The following is a 17859-nucleotide window of genomic DNA, read 5'->3' on the forward strand; positions in this document are numbered from 1 at the left end:
TTCCTTTTTCTTCTCCTCCCTTTCAGCTAGTCCTGTTCCTTAGTTTTGAAATTTCATTTTTGTGCCCCTTTCCAGAAAGGACTTATCTAACTCTCTTCATTACCCATCTTCCTTTCTGTTTACTCTAGACCATTATTCGGTGATTGTATGAGTCCTATAATTACCTGGTCTCTTTCTTTTCTCTGTATTCTTCATGCAATCAAAGCTTCTAAGGTATCTATTCTAGGCTCTCTCCCCTAGGTGCTTTCTGCCACTACCTTGTAGGGCTTGCTTCATGGATTCACCTTTTCCACTGTGGCTAACTTCCAGAACAATGCCTATTACTGCAGGTATCAGCCTGCAGGTATACTGCCCCATGGTAGAGCCCTTCCCCCACCACTGATCTATACCTTCTCTTATTGGCTTTTTTCTTTTACATTTGCCTGGAAATCTCTTCCTTGTGTCCATATATTCCCACCCCTCCAGGCACCAGTTGTACCCAGGGGTTCGAACTCCTCCCCTCAGAACAAGCAGACTTTACAAGTGTCCTAGAATCCTTTGCTGGATCTTCATCCAGATCACTCTTTCTAATTGTAGGTGTCCCATGGGTTTCTGTTCTGGGCCCTCATTTCTTCTCCCTCTATACTCCTTCACTTGGTGATCTTATCACCTCCATGGATTTAATTACCATCTCTATGCTGACAATTCTCTAATCTACTTATCCGGTCCCAATCTCTCTTCAGACCTCCAATCTCACTTTTCCAACTACCTTTCAAACATCTGGATGTGGACTCCAATAGATATCTTAAACTCAACATGTCCAAAATCAAACTTCTTACTGTTCCCCCTACACCTTCCCTACTTCCTTTCTCCTCTGTTATTCCAGAGGGCAATACCATCCTCCCAGTACTCAGGCTTGCAACCTTGGAGTCATTCTCTACTCTTAACTTTCTCTCATCCCCTCCATATACAATCTGTTGTCAAGGTCTGCTGATTTCACTTTTGAAAAATATCTTGAATAAGCCCCTTTGTCTTCTTTGACCTAGTGCAGGCCTTCATCACCTTATGCCTGAACTATTATAGTAGTCTGCTGGTGGGTCTGCCTACCTCAAGTCTCTCCCCACTATAGTCCATCCTCTATTCAGTCTTCAAAGTGATTTTCATAAGGCCCAGGTCCAACCATGCTACAACCCCCACCAAACTCCAATGGCTCCCCATCACCTCCAGCATCAAATACAAAATCCTCTATTTGACATTCAAAGCCCTTCATAACCTAGCACTCAGCTATCTTTCCAGTCTTCTTATACCTTGCTCTTTGTCATATATTCCTCAATCCTCGTCTTCTGACTGTTCCACCAACAAGACATTCCATCTCTTGGTTCCTAGCATTTTCTCTGCATGACTGAAATGCTCTCCCCTCCTCAACTCTGCCTACTGCCTTCCCTGATTTCCATCAAGTCCCATCTAAAACCTCATCTTCTACAAGAAGCTTTTCCTGGCCCCTCTTAATCTTAGTGCCTCCCCTCTTTTAATCATTTCCTATTTATCTTGTATGTAGCTTATTAGCACACATGTGTTTGCTTGTTGTTGCCTCCATTAGATTGTGAGCTCCTCGAGGGCAGACACTTCCTCTTGTCTCTTTTTGTATCTTCAGCACTTGGCACAGTGCCTGGCATGTAATAAGTGCTTGATAAATATTCATTAACTGACTTAGCTGCAGAAGACTTGTTTGCTTAAAAACAAAACACAACATGATACAAGAGAGAAGACACTGCATTTGGATTCTGTACCTTTGGGTTTGGATTCTTGCTCTGGAATTATTTACCCGTGTGCCTCGATTTCTTCCTTTGTAAAATGAAAAGAGTGGACAAGACAAGATGACCTTTGTGGTACCCTCTAACTCTGAATCTATGTTTCTACTATCCTAAACTCAGAAATTACTAAATGCCAAGTAAAACCTAGCTCTGAAAAAAATAACAACTAAATTTTTTCTCCTACATGAAGTTTCTCAAGGCAGAGAAATCATATCATATATTCACATTAGAAATAGTAAGCACATAATTTCAGCATCTAAACAAATATCCCCTAGGAGGTAGTTTTAAAATTCTAACACACTTCAAGAGAAAAAGTACAGAAAGTAAGAGAGACATTTAATACCTTTGTCACTTCATAATCCCTCCAAAACTTGGCAATGAGACAGTAATGAAGCAGATGTATATCAGATCTCACATCTGCTCTAACTTTGCCAAAACATAAGGAAACATCTTTCAATTTGTAGAATCAGAGCTTGAAAAGGATCTTCTAACTTCACACTTGAAATCTCAAAGGTCACTTAGGGCAACTCATACCCTTAGAGAGCTCATCTATTCTATCATCTCTAACAAATAGCCCCCCAATCTCTGCTTAAAGACCTAATTGTTATTTGGCACATATTTTGCATTTGCTTACAGGTGTACATTTTGTTCCTCAAGATAGAACATAAGCACTCTAAGGGCAAGGACTGTTTTGTTGTATTATCCTTGTGTCCCCTGATACAATTCCTGGCACACAGGAAGAACTCAAATGATCAGTGATTGACTAAATATCTCCACTCTGACCTTTTCATTGTATAGATGATAAAAATTGAAACTCTGAGAGGTTAATCTATTTGTCCAGTTGAGTGATGGCAGGATTGAGATTGTAACTCATATCTCCTGACTCGTAGATCCAGTATTCTTTCTATTATTATTTCTATTATTATTCCCTGCTCCCAACTGAAAATTGATTATTAAGAATGATTTCTCACAGACATTGTGGGAACATACCAGAACTTAAGCAAAGCCAGCATGGATTCAAAAACAGCTGCAGGCATTCTCCCTGAACACATTCAGGGGTGGCGATCATTTCTCAATTTTTTATTTGGGTATCTAATATAAAAATTGCAACTCCTTTTATGAGTTCACCAAAGTTTACAGAAAAGTTTTCTAAATAAAGGCAATTATTTTTTGTACACAGAAGCCCTGAAATCATTAAGCCAAAAACACTGTGAACGAGAGTAAAGACACTTTTTCCAAAAGGTCGGTAACTGTGAGGCTTCCATTCCAACAATGTAAATAAGTAAATAAGTTCAACAACATAGCCCAGATGACTGAATCTAGTACAAATAATGGTAGTTCCTCAACTAGATTTGGTTGAATCATATCGCTTTATGAAACAAAGTCTTCGGCTTAAAACAGACATATGGGAGCAAATGGAAGGTGGGCCAGGTGTAGTTAGAATAGTGTGTAGACACACTGGTGTAGGTGAAAACTGTACTTGGAGCCAGAGGTCCTGGGTTGAAGCGTTGGGACCTCTTCTTGTATGACCTTGTTTAAAAAGGTCACTTAAAACTCTTTGAGCCTATTTCTTCATCTTTAAAATGAATTGGTTAAAATAGACAAGCAGCTCTAAATACAACTCTAATTATTTACAAGCAGGGCTGAGCTACCCTGTACAAAAGGGGTGTAGAGAGCTTCAATTCTGTACCTGGGTGATTGCTGGTTTAAATCTACCTACTACTCTGCCTAAGGACTTTTTGGGCTGAGTTTTATAACAGTATCCCTAGGTACACCTTCTGGTAACAACCTAAAGTGTCTACTTTGAACATCTGTTAGCTGTTCTTATACTCCTAGTTTAGTCACTGCTTAGCCATACTATTTTTAACTTAACACCTTTATATTCTACCTCCTGCCAAATTCTTCATTTCTGGAATCATTTTTGCTGAATTTTCCTGAATTCTCTCTCTCTTTTTTTTTCTTTTTAAAAAGAAGGGTGGGAAAGATTTCTGAGATGTCTAACTGAGTAAAACAATACTAATATCATTTTTCTAGGACTGAGTCCAGGGAAGCATTGGCTCCTTCTTGGTGACATGAAACCCTCAGGCATGCAGCCCCAAATAGCTCTGACCTTCTCCCTGGCCATCATTATGGTGCCAATGCTCATCTGCATTGTTGTCTGCTCTCACTTAATCTTACTGAAATTACAACAGCCTAGACAGATATCACTTCATTAAAGACCCCCAAATGTAACATCATTATGCAAGTATAGGCATGTGTGTGTATGTGTGTGTGTGTAAGTGTAAGTAATTTGGGTCCAAAACTAAAATTTAACTGATATAGAGCGCTCGCACTGAGGAAATTCTTTCCTCCAATGTAGGTATGAAACTATTCCGCAATTTATAGTTACCTAAGGAACTGAGAGGTTGAATAACTTGTCCAAGGTCACATACCCATGTAAGGTTTGAATCCAGATTTTCCTGGCTCTCAGTATAGCTATCTATCCATTATATTATTCTTCCCCTGGGGCTACGCGTACACACATACATATATATGTATGTGTGTGTACATATATATGGATTATATATATACATATCTCCTTTTCCAAATATTAGTATTGAGTATGTTATACCTAAGCTATTGAATACACATATTCAACTAGCATTTACCGCAATTTTCCGAACACAGTGTTAGACGCTACAGATACAAAGAAAGGTGGAAAAAACAGTCCCCTACCCTCAAGGAGTTCATAGTCTAATGGGAGAGATGACATGAAAACAATAAAAAAACTCAAGATATATACAGGATCACTTAGGAAGTAATCTCAGGGGGAAACCCTAAGATTGAGGAGGAATAGGAAAGGCTTCTTGCAGAAAGTAGGATTTTAGCTGAGAGTTGAAGGAAGCCAGGGGAGTTAGGAGATGGGGATGAGGAGGAGGAGTGTTCCAAGCATTCAGGACAGCCAGTAAAAATGCTCATACTTAAGAGTTATCATGTGCAAAGAACAAGCATCCAAAAAGCCAACATCACTGGATCAGAGATGAGGAGGGGAGTTAGGTATAAAAGACTGGAAAGATGGGAAAGGCCAGGATATGAAGGGCTTTAAAAGCCAAACAAAAGATTTCCTATGACTATTCAGAAAAGGGGTTTAACATATTTGATGATTTACTGTTGATCTCATCCTCTCATTAATTTTTACCTCTCCTCTAAGGAAATTTTTCCTTCCTTGAGGGTGATCAAATGTCACGAATGTGACCTTTACTTATCTTCTCCACAATATTGGTATTCTCCCAGAGAACACAGCTAAAGTTTCTATTGATAAATGAGTGTTTTTTACCCAAAGAACCTATAGGCTAGAATGGATGAAATCATACATAAGAAATTGTCATTTTGCTTTTTAAATGCATTAGTCCCATTAAACTTATATAAAAATAATTATGACCTGAGTTCAAATCTGGCCTCAGACACTTGACACTTAACTAGCTGTGTGACCCTGGGCAAGTCACTTAACCCCAATTGCCAAAGCAAAAAAATAATAATAATAATAATTACTTAACTTTTCTTTGAATAATTCACACAATTTTAACTTAAGTTATGGTATGAGTCAATTGCTAAGTCATCTGCTATTGTCTCAGCCATAACAGAGTCAAAAAACAAGAGAATCCACAGAACTGCTGATCCATTGGTTTAAATGTTGAAACATTTCAGACTCATAGTACATAGAATGTATCATATTTCAGAGACTCAGAGAAATTTAACAATCTAAACCTGCACAACCTTGAACTTTCACAATATAATAGTTGAACAATCCCAGAAAGAGAAAAAAAATCATGTTATATCTCATTTCCCTAAGACAACTAAGAATATTGCATACTATACTAACTCACTATTGAAATTTAATATTTATTTCAGCCCTAGAAGTTGGTGAAAGATAAAAAGAAAAAACAAGAAATGCAAGTAATAAAAAGTTGTTCTCTTCAGAGGAATGATGGATACTTCCTTGATTGAGTCAATATTTATAACTACTCCGTGAAATGCAGACTACCAGAAATTGCCTTTGAGCCTGAAAGAACAGGAGTAGAAAAGCATAAAGTCATGTCTGAACAAAATAAAAATTAATATCAAAATAGGTACCCTGGCTCTATGCAAAAAAAAAAAAATGTTTATTCTTCATTTGTAACTCTAAGCTGACGCTATGCTATGGCATATTGAATATTTTCCAAGTTTTAATCAAGGCCGCACAAGTTCATCAAACTTTTAAAATAGAATACACTGATCTTATACTAATAAATTCTAAATGCTAAGCATATTTGCCAAAGTGGGGAAAAAATAAACAAACTTCATTTCAGAATTGCTATATAATGAGTCACCAAGCAGCCTGAAAGAACTTTCCCTCACCCAAGATTACTTCTTCCATTTTGTACCCTAAACCACCAGACCATTTTTTTGATACTGTACTTCAAAAGACATTGCTTGCCACTTTTCTTTACAGGAATAACAGAATATCAATAACAGACCTTGGAAAACCTATTTAAACTCAAAATAAATTTAATTAATTTATATATGAAGGAAGATGCATGAACTTTGCATAGTTGACAAAAAATGATGTAATTGATAAGTTGAAGCCCCAAATGCTTTAAAATAATCAAATAAATTTAAAGCATCCAAGAAAATTTTGTAAGTCCTTTAATGATTAGCATCTGTAGAATGTCTAATAGCCTTTTCTAACAAGTAATATGCTAACTCATTACAACACAAATTTCAGGCTACATTTTTCAAAAAGATCTAATTCAGTATTTCAATTTGTGCCTACAATAATCAACTTGTATATGTTAAACAGATTCACCAAAGAACTTTCAAACACAATTTAATAAACTGTAAATGTGACTAATGAATAGTCTGCTCAATCCCTATTTCTGTGTCACGTTGAACAACATGTATTTTTGAATTATAGAAGGGGAGTGATCCATTTCTATCACTTTTCTGTATCTCTTCCATGCAAGGGAAAGGAGAGCTTTCCCTGAGTTAACCCTGCCTTTCATTTTCAGGGGATATCTCAGAACAGTATTGGACATGTCATAACAATTTCTTGGTGAATATCTTATCAGTACTGGAGACTTGGAAAAGACATAGACAGATGCCAGAAGAATACTTGAGAGTACATACAGCCATAGGGGGCACAGTGGATAGAATGTTGGGCCTGAAGTTAAGAAGACTTGAGTTTGAATCCAGTCTCAGATACTCACAAGCTGTGTGACCTTGGACAAATCACTTAATATCTCTCTGCCTCAGTTTCCTCAACTGTAAAATGTAGATAATAATAGCACTTACTTATAACAAAGTTGTTATAAGGATGGAATGTACATTTAGCACATGCTTGGCACATAGTAGGTGTTTAATAAATGTTTGTTCCCTCCTTCCCCCTCCTATAGTATCCAGAAGCTGTTGTTGTTCAGTTGTGTCTGACTCTCCATGTCCCCATTTGGTGTTTTCTTGGCAAAGATACTGGAATAGTTTGCCATTTCCTTCTCCAGCTCATTTTACAGATGAGAAAATTGAGGAAAATAAGGATGAATGATTTGTCCAGGGTCACATAGTGAGTAAATGTCTGAGACCAGATTTGAACTCACGACAAGGAATCTTCCTGACAACAGGTCCACACCTCACCATTCAGCTGCCTCCATGTTCTGGAAGTAAAGTTGTCCTAATAGTGCTCTCTCTCAAAATGGGGGTGGGATAAAATCTAGTATTCTTACTTTTCCCTATAGTCTAACTAACTCATACATGAAAAGGGAGAATGTTTCCCCCTATATAAGTTTACATGAATCTATATCCTAAAAGAAGGGTTAAAGGTTAAAGCTCATTATTAAATTTCTTAAGGAATTGATAGAAAAAGATAAAAGCAAATTTTATTTTTCTTCTCTATGAATGTTTCTTTTCATTTTACTATTCTTTTAAAAAGTCTTTCTTAACATGAATTTAACAAACATGGACAATTCAATGTACAAGGAACAGAAAAGAGGGTTGTACATGAACCTGTGAGCACTTTTATTAATGTGCATATAAAATTTAACACAATAGTAGCAAAACTGCCTTCCTTGTCTCTGCTCCCTTCTGTCTGTTCACTTCTCTGTATTTTTTAATGTTTCACTGAAATTCTTTTCTTTTTTTTTTGTTTCACTATCACTACCCACTATCTCTCCTTCACCCCCAGAGACAGAAGCTCTCCCTTGTAACAAATAACTATAGTTATGCAAAAGAAATGAACACATGGTCATGTCTGAAAACATATGATCTCATTCTGCACCTATATTCCCATATTCTACCATTTTTGACAGGGGTTCTATATTTAATTCTTTCTTTAGTTTGTCCCTAAGTTTCCTATAAAAGTATTACTCCTACAACCAAGACAAAAAAGAAGCAAAACAAAAAACAGAATACAAACAAAAGAAACAATAAAACAAAAAAAAACCAACGCATAATAATCCCTTTAATTCAACAAGTTATCTACTGAATGCCTACTGGTTTCCTAACACCATGCTAAGCTCTTTGAGAAATACATAAGGAATATGTGACAGTTGACCCTCAAGGAGCTTACAGGATTACTCACTTCCCATTTACATTATTACTGTTGTTGCTACCATGTTACAGTCATAGAATTAACATCTCTATTGAAGTTCTAAATCTAAGAAGCCACAAGAAGACCTCAAAGAAAAAGTAACCAACAAGTATTTATTGAGAAAGTACTTAAATTAACTCAAAGGATAAATGGTTCCAAATAGAGGTTGGGGCTTTAAAACTCATCAATATAAGCAGGCAGACAAATTGATGGAAAAATTGAAACAGAGAAAATTGAATGGACTAAACATTAAGTGATACAAAACTGATCCCCAGGTCTGAAGTTGAAGCACCCCAGAGTGTTTCCAATTATCTCAATGGGCATCATGAAATTCTCAAAAGATTCTCAAGACAAAATTAATCATCGTAGAAGATATTGAGTAACATCTTCTAAGGCTCATAGAATCTTAGAGATGGGATTGTCCTGATCATCTAGTTCAAGTCTTTTATTAAAAATAGAGAAACTGAGACTCAGAAAGCTACAGTGGCATTGCCTGTAAAGAACAGAACCATGATTCAAACAAGAGTGAAACAAACTAAATTACATAGATGAATTTTTATAAAGTAATTCAGGAAGACAGACACAAGGAAGTACAGGAAATTTTATATGTGAACGTGTAAAGCGCACATTAGAAAAATCCTACAAAAATGTGTTATATAAACCTGAAATGCTCTTTGATAAAGGAAACCCACTGAAAAAAAACAAATTGGGGTTCATCAGTCAACTGAAATGGAATTCAATTTTTAAAATAAATCTATACATTTTATAAGGCATATTTATATTCCATGACTTTATATATTGCAAAAGAGTTTCGGGTCTGCATTGGCATAGTAAGTTTGCTCAGTGTGGGATTTCTTCACCAATGAAATCACAGATTCAGGCTATATTTTACAAATAGTCTACAAAAGTCAAATGTGATTACTTCATGGAAAGTGTTTTGCAAGTTTTAAAGCACTATATCAATTTTAACTATTGTTATTATTCTAATTAAGTCTCCTTAAGTTTGCTCATAAACATTCCATGTTTACAATAAGAATGCATGGCAATAAATTATGCTGAGACATTTGGCATATCCTAGGAAAGTCAAACTCAAAATATTTCACAGTCAATAGGGAATGTGTTTATTTTCTATGTATCTGCTTGTGCCCAAAGAGACATGTTCAAGGTCTACTTTGAGGAGGATTTGAAGCTTTATGTAAATGAGTTCTTGCTGCAGCATAGCTCATCTCATGAACTCAAAGAAGACTGGAACTGGAAAGAACTTGAAGGAATACCTAGTCCTCCCCCACTAATTCTGCAAATGAGGAAATTGAGGCAGGAAGGCTACTAAATAATTAGTCCAAGTTCCCACAGCTAGTTAGTGGCATTCAAGCTTAGAATTCAGAGATCATCCACATCTGAGTTAAGTATTACTTCTACCACACCATGCTGGTACTGATTTAGATATAACAATTCAAATGTGCAGACCTCACTCTTCTTTCAAAAAAAATGAATCATAGGTAGTAAAAGACTTCACAGATAAACAATAGGATGATCAGTCTCACCCTTTACAACTTTATTAAAAAGGACAATCATCTGTACATTTTCACATTTTGTAAAGCATTTATTGTTCATCTAATACATGTCAGGTGGTAGAGATGCAAAGGAAAGGAAAGGAAGGAAGGAAGGAAGAAAGGAAGGAAAGGAAAGGGAAGGGAAGAGAAAGGAAGGGAAGGAAATAAAAAAAGAAAAGAAAAAAATCCCTGCTGTAAAGCATCTAGGGGGTGGGGGTTAGGGTGGGGAGGATATATTATATTTTCTTATACTTTCTACCTTATGCCTTAGAAATGAATGACAACTACCTACCAAGCAATTTCTCCCTTTTTACTCCTCCAATGAGACCTACTAACGCTCATTTTGCCCTTGGCCTCCTCAACTCAAGACCATGATGTGCAAAGCAGTCAGCTCTATCACTTTAAGTGGCTTTAAGACAACCTACCTACCAGGAACAGTTAGGTGGAGCAGAGAATAAAGCACCAGGTCTGGAGTCAGGAAGACCCATTTTCCTAAGTTCAAATTTGGTCTCAGATACTAACTAGCTGGGTGACCCTGGCCAAGTCATTTAACTCTATTTGCCTAAGTTTCCTCATCTATAAAATGAGCTGCAGAAAGAAATGCCAAAACACTCTAGCATCTTTGCCAAGAAAATCTCAAATGGGGTCACAAAGAGTCAGACACAACTGAACAACAACAAAGGCCTCTCCCAGCATTCTGCAGGAGTGGGGCATCAGTTCCAGCAGCTCTCACAACTGAAGACTTGGCCTTGGTGCTGGTAGTTTCAAGGTTGAAGCTTTTCTGGACTGAGGTCTCTTTCCCTCTATGAATCTGAGATCCTGCAATCAGCTCTGTAGCTAAGAGGAATGAATTCATTCTTACCAACACGATCTTTAAAACTACATCGACCCTTGACTCTTCCCTCTACCCCAACCCTCATAACCAGTCAGTTTTCAACTCTCATCCACTCAACTTCCTCACCATCTCTTACATCCTTCTCTTTCTCTCCCATTTACACAAACACCAACCAAATTTAGACCCTTATCTGTCCCTGGAGATTACTGCAATTGTTTTTTAATTGGTGTCTCTGTTTTCAGCCTCTTCCCTCTCCAATCTCTCTGTCATTCAGCTGCCAATATAACTTTCCTAAATAAACTCCAGGTCTGCCCCCATCACTCTCCTATTCAGGAATCTGCAGTGCCTTCTCAATGAACCTAAGAGAAAATAAAAACTCTTCAGTTTTGCATTCAAAGCCCTCCTCAATCTGACTCTAGACCATATTTTCAGACTTATTTTACATTCAAGCACTCTACATTACAACCTCACTAGGCTATTAAACCTTTTCCCAAACTCAGCATTCCATCTCCCACCTCAGTGAGAGAACAGGTTTGGAATCCCCCATGTCTGAAATGCACTTCTTACTCACTACCTTCCTTAGAATGCCTTGCTGCCTTAAAGACTCAGTTGTCAGTCCTGGTTTCCTTCTGTGGAAAAGGAGGGAGTTGAGTGAGGTAGGCTCCAGGGTCCCTTCCAGCTCCAAATCTAAGATCATATAGTCCAAGGGAGGCCTTTCTTGACCCCTCTAGCTTTTAGCACTCTCTCCTTGCTCAGATTATCTCCTCTTTATGCATCATATCTCCTAGTGAAATTTAAGCCCCTTGAAGGCAGGGCCTTTCCAAATTTACTATTCATTACTACCATTCAAAACAGTCTTCAGTCTAGGCAAAGGAGCCTTACTTAGTATCCTCACCCACCATATTCCATTTCCCCCTCCCATCTCCTCATCTTTGCACAGGCTGACCTCATTCCCAGATACACTGCCTACTCATCACCACCTCTTAGAATCAATCCTTCACTTCCTTCAGAGCCCAGCTGAAAAGCCACCTTCAACATGAAGTGTATACTAATTGTCCCAGCTGTTAGCACCACTCCTGCAAATTACCATGTATTTATTGTGTGTCTGTTACATATTATTTCCCTTAAATAAGATGTAAGTTTGTTAAGGATAGCAACGGTCTCATTTTTGTTTTTGCTCCCCCACTACAGTTTCTGACACGTAGGTACTTAATAAAAGCTTTTTGGATTAAATTATGTTCAGAAATGAATATGGGAATATGGGTCCAGATTCTATATAATTTCTATGGAAGTTCTATAAAGTTAAAATCAAAAAATCCATCTATCTTTGCTTGACTCTGGAATCAGAAGATCTCATCTCTAACACTAGCTACATGACCTTGGGCAAGTCATAACCTCTCTGAGTCTTAGTTTACTATAATTTGAGGTGGCTGGACCAGATGGCCTCTAAGCTCCAGTGAAGTTCTATCTATGGCCTTTGGTATTGAAAAGCCCAAACTTAATCATAGGAATGACAACCAAATGTTTCACAATTAAATTTTAAAATTTACCAAAAGTTTTTAAGTAAAGTCTATTACAAAATGGTACTAAAGCATTTATTTATTACTGTAGCATTTACTTCCATTCAAATTTTTGTCACTTTTATTTCCTATATACTTCTCAAAGTGATAGCTCTGTTGATACTTTTACTGGGAAGTACAGCTTCCAAGAGTCCTTAAAGCCACATGTTCCTCATCCCCATAACACTACTTTCCAAAGTATGTATCAAAAGGCACTTGGTTAAGTGGAAGATAGTGCACAAGATTTTAAGAGATTTTACACAGATAGTCTTGTAGATATAAATATATAGAAATAAATGCTATATGTATGTATGTATCTATATGGATTTTAAAAGTTAAAGTTTTGGTAAGAAAAACATTAAAATTATCCAGATACTATATGTATGTGTGTAAATGTGATTTCTCTAATTTTGTTATAAAGACTCTTTCCCATTTGTGCCTTGGCTACTGTGAGGTGCACAAGGAATTGGGAAGAAGAGGATTTAAGGCAGTTTTTTTTTAATTCTTTAACCAACTGTTCAAATCATTTCCAGTAAACAGTAGCACCTCTTCTTAGCATAGCAAGATTCTAATAACCATTCTAAGAAACATAGAAATGTTTTACCATCTTATTTGCTTCTATGAAATGTAAGCAAGCAACCCTACTGTGCCATACTTCTTACTGTCTAAGCTCAGCTACTGCAAGAAAAAGGCCTTTTTCTTGCCTAATGCCACACATGGGAACATGCTGTTAAATAAACTGGCACATACTGAAAGTCAGATTAACTACATTTAACTAAAGAACACAATTGCCTTTTTTTTCTACCCTCTTCGTTTTCTAAGGGGGTAAAGTTTTAAAGGCTAAATGTTTGACTTTCCTTTACATAAACACAGCAGGGCCAACAACCACAGTAAGAATGGGCAGAGTGGCCCTTTCTATGAGACTGGAACTGTTAAGTTGCCAAAACATCTAGCCAATGCAGTTAAAACATCCAATGTGTGTGTGTGTTCGTGTGTGTGTATGTGTATATGTGTGTGTGTGTGTGTGTGTTTACACTCGCCATTCTTCCACTGGTCATTGGGCCTCTGTTGTCAAACATCTGATTCTCTTCAATACACACATACACACACACACACACACACACAAAACAGCACACAAACTTTGCAACCAAGTATTTTGGCAGCCTGTAGATACAATCTAAAAAGGAGATTCCACATTTGGGTCACTTCCATGGAAGCCTCTTCATGTCTGTCTCCTTCCCCTTCTCCACCTTTGCAGCCCGAGTTCAATATTAGAACTGAATTTTAGGACTCTAAAAGTATACTAAGCAACACAGCACTCTTCCATCAAGGGCCAAGTAGTTTTCCAGCTCCACACCCCAGACCTCCTCTTCAATACAATTCTTCGAGTTTTCCTTTAAGAGTAGTTTGGTCAAAGCCTTCACCAAACCAAGTTCAGCACTCCCCCTGCTGGCACTCTAGGAACTGACTCACTTTATTCAGTAGGTCTATAGAGACCCATGACAAGGATCTTAGAGCCCAAAGGAGGCAAAAATAAACAAATAAATGAAAGTTCGGGTCAAATTTACCTTCCCAAAAGTAAAACACTACTTGTTTTAAATAATGAAGTGGGAAGGCTGGAAACAGATTTTGACAAAAAAAATAAGAAAAAATTTAAAAATTAATTTAATTTTAAAAATTAATATTAGCTGACCCAAGTTTTTAAGAAGCACCTGAAACAACTATTTTTTTTACTTAAAGGACTAAAGTGGTTTTTAAAAAGCTATATGAAGTATTATCACTTTAACAAATATGTTAAATAAATATCCCAACAAATGAAAATCTGACATTTTCTTCAGTATCTATTAAGGTAGTGATGGCATTCATATACCTTACTTCAATATTTCTAGGGATCTATGATTTCATCCATTTAGGAATACTCCCTCCATCAGTTCAGACTGGAACCTAGAGGCATTTTCTCATAGTGTCAAAGAACACTGTATTTCAAATCAAAGGGCCTGTATTCAAATCCTGGCTCTGGCATTTACTATTTGTGCCTTACTATTTTGCTCTAGCCTAGGCAAGTCACTAAACCTGGATGGGTCTCAGTTCCTCAACTGTAAAATGAAGGGAATGGTCTCAATGACTTCTAAGATTCTCCAGCTACATTCTCCATCCTCTTTTATCTTGATGGACTATTTCATCAATTGCCATGGCCAAAATGCACTCAGTACTTAATAGCCAGCCTTCTAGAAATGAGCCTCTTGATACTTAGCGAGGCGAAGCCTCCGACCTGATCTATTCTAGAAACTTCTCCAGCTTCATAGAACATGGCAGAGGGTGAAGCCTCCAGCACCATCTCCATGCAGCACACAAATGAGACTTTAGAAGAGATTAAATCACCTCTGTGCTAAATCAACTAGATGTAGCAAGTTTTCAGCCAGCTCATTCACCGTAAAACCTCCCTCTTTTTCATGCTTGAACTACTGAATTGAGTGAAATGAGCACTAGGAATATCCCCAGCTCTGTGGACTGGCCTCAATGACCAGTAAGGAGCCTCAACGTTCAGATACAGAAGGGTTCAACCAACTCTCAGGAAACAGCTTGGTTTCCAAGATATTCCCATCTTCAACTTTTTTTCAACTTCGATGACACTCTCATAATAAGAACACTGACTCCCCAGAAACTGGACTGAAACAAGTCGCTACAAATTAAACACCCAAAAATAAAGACTTTTAATTATTACTATCCTGAAAACCAGAGAAGCAGAGGGAAAATGTTACTATGCTGGGCTTTTGCAAACTTACTTTCCAGTCTAGGTCCTACTAAAAAAAAAAATTACATGTGACATGAAGTTGATAAGTTCCTGACCACTTCAGCATGATTACAGTAACAATTCAAGGTACGCTCCTTGCAATCAATTATGAATTTTCATTCATTAGTAAGCATGAATACAGCAATACTTCTGCCCCTATTGAATATCCTTTGTTTGTAAGGCATTAAAGTCATTATCCAAAAATTGCCTGGGAATTCTCTTACCTCTGTTCCCATAAAGGCACTATCACAAAGAAGATTATTATCTGCAACATGTTGCTCATACGTTTGGGAAATGATTCCTAGAGAACTTGGAATTGTCAACAACCACTGTGGCCTCTTATTTCTCTTTAGGTCTTAAGAAACCAAGGAAAACTGGACAGAAGGAGAAGTTAAAAGAAGGAAGGAGTGAGCAAAAACTATTCTTTTGATCAATGAGGAGTCTTCACACTTGATCATCCCTGAAGTGCTGGGGCTTCCAACCCCTAAAGAGTGAAGTCATGTTGGTTTTGATACAACAATCTACCACTATAGATTTCATTGATGTCACACTACTTTCCTACTAATACAGGCAACTATATGAAATTTGTCACCATTTTTTCCAAACTATTCAGTCTTAGCCAACATCTTAATTTACTTTTTTTTAAATGGTGAATAGCCAGATGAGAGAGAGTCTGGGTTTTGTGTACATGTGTCTGCAAAGCTTTTTTCCACTGTGAAGCGTAGACAAAGGTGATAAGGATCTAACTAGTTTCCATGCAGAACTATTTGGATGGCTTATTAGTCAATTCCTCCACTCCCATTTCCCCAAAAGCACTCATTTTTCACTTGTCTGTCATAGTTGTTGGAGGTCAAATCAACAAAGTTGAAAATGCAATGCTTTGGTTTCTGATACATAAAAGGCATTATGGGGGAAAAAAGGCGTTATGAGACTTCCACAGCTATGTCTAGAGGTGGAGTAGATTCAAAGGGCTGTGCATAGTGAAGGAAAGTTTCTGTTAATGATGACATCATTGACATTTCCCAAATTTAAAGGGGCATTTAAGGCACAGCAGATGTGATTTCTTCCCCTCCAGTGAAGAGACACTAGAGAAGGCCTCTAGGTACACGGGTAAGAAATTTCTCTAATTGCACGGATTCCATTTGGACCAAACCAGAGAAAAATGAACTGTTCATGTTCAGTTACTGTGGCATATTGCCTGTGACATTCTATGCTCCAAGTTAATGAGTCTCCTAAAAGCTTAGACCTAAAGTGTTTTTCCATTATAAAGAAATACTGAAAGACATTGATCACTGGTAATACAGCATGTTAAAGAAAATTATAAGGGTCACTAAGGGAATAAAGAATTTACTACATAGAGGTTTAATATCTAAATCAAACATTTATTTATCTAGGTCCTTTCTGGAATCACATGCTAATCTGGATGAGGGTAGAAGGAAGGGAGGTAGGAAACAAGCGGAATAAAGGAACAAATTCCTGAGTTTGCCTCCTGGCTAGGCAGCTCATGTCTAATATTACACAAAGATGGTTCTAATACCTGCCAACCCATCAGCTCCCTGCATGAGCAGAGATATACACATATGTCCCAACTGGACCCCTTAAATTGCTACAGTAGCAGCAGCAGCAGCAGCAGCAGCAAAACAATAATGAATTCGGTGTGAGATCCTGCAATGCAGAATCCTCTCCGAATCTCATTATTGAACGGGGGTGAGGGAAGTCCATGACATGGGCATCTCATATATGTGCAAAGAGACTGAGAGGGTTACTACTGCATTTAGCCAGTGGAAAAAAGGGGACACTCCAGAAGTCAACCCCTAACCCCCCCCACCTTTAACCTTTTCCTCACCCTCCCGGTCGAGTGCGAGCTCTAACTTCTCTTTCAGTAAGTGGACCCAGGCGTGCATGGGAGGTTGGGGGAGGGGGGCGGTCTCCCACTCTCCCCTCCTTTCCACCCCACGGTAGGAGGAAAGGACATTGAGCGCTCCCGCTGCCACCGCTGCCGCCTGTCTCTGCCTGCACCGCGCTGGGGGGACTGCACACTGGCGATGATTTCGGATTAGCAGCAGCGCACCTGTCCCATCCTCTCTCCGCTGCAGTGACACCCACAGAACCCGGTGACCTGCCTGGCGCCATAGACTGGCCCCAGCAACGCGAAGAAGATCAGCCAGTTTCTTACCTGCTCTCTACGCCTGCTCCAATCCTTTATTAACCGACTTCCATTTTCTTTTGCTTTAAACTAAAAGGAAATCAAATCAGCTGGTTTGGTTTCCCCCCTCCTTCTCTCTCTCTCTCTCTCCCCCTTTCCCAGCTGCCGCTCTCAGTCACCGGGATCCTCCTCCTTCTAGTCCTTCTCCTCCTCCTCCACCTCCTTCTCCTTCTCCTCCTCCTTCTCTCCCCGTTGCCTGGAGGAGCAGCTGCTTCTCTCTCCTACACTCACCCTGCAGAAGCTTCGGAGAGATACCCCTCCCCCTGTCCCTGACGTCACCTGGCTGCAAACTCCCTCCCTCCCCCCCGCCCTAACCCCAACACACCCCCCTCTTCTCCCTTCTCTTTACCCTGCAGAAGCCTCTCAGCAAGAAGTGGCCGCTGCCTCCTCCTCCTCCTCCTTCTTCCCCTCCTCCTTCTCCATCCTCTCCACCTCCTGTCCCTGACGTCACAGGGCTGCAAGGCCCACCCACCCAATGCCTTCCTCCTCTCCTGCGGAAGGCTCGATGACAACCTGCTGCC

General features: G+C 38.6%; 1 protein-coding gene across 1 annotated transcript in view; it reads right to left on the bottom strand.

Moving 5' to 3' along the window:
• OTUD7A (OTU deubiquitinase 7A) overlaps positions 1–17537 on the bottom strand; it is a 414798-nt gene extending 397261 nt beyond the window's left edge. Inside the window, exon 1 of the mRNA XM_027851792.1 lies at positions 17309–17537. The gene's annotated coding sequence lies outside the window, so the exon portion shown is untranslated. The remainder of the gene's footprint in view (positions 1–17308) is intronic.
• Between the last annotated feature and the right edge of the window lie 322 nt (positions 17538–17859).

The sequence above is a fragment of the Vombatus ursinus genome, unplaced genomic scaffold, assembly GCF_900497805.2.
Source record: "Vombatus ursinus unplaced genomic scaffold, bare-nosed wombat genome assembly UNPS02009205.1, whole genome shotgun sequence".
Lineage (NCBI taxonomy): Eukaryota > Metazoa > Chordata > Mammalia > Diprotodontia > Vombatidae > Vombatus > Vombatus ursinus.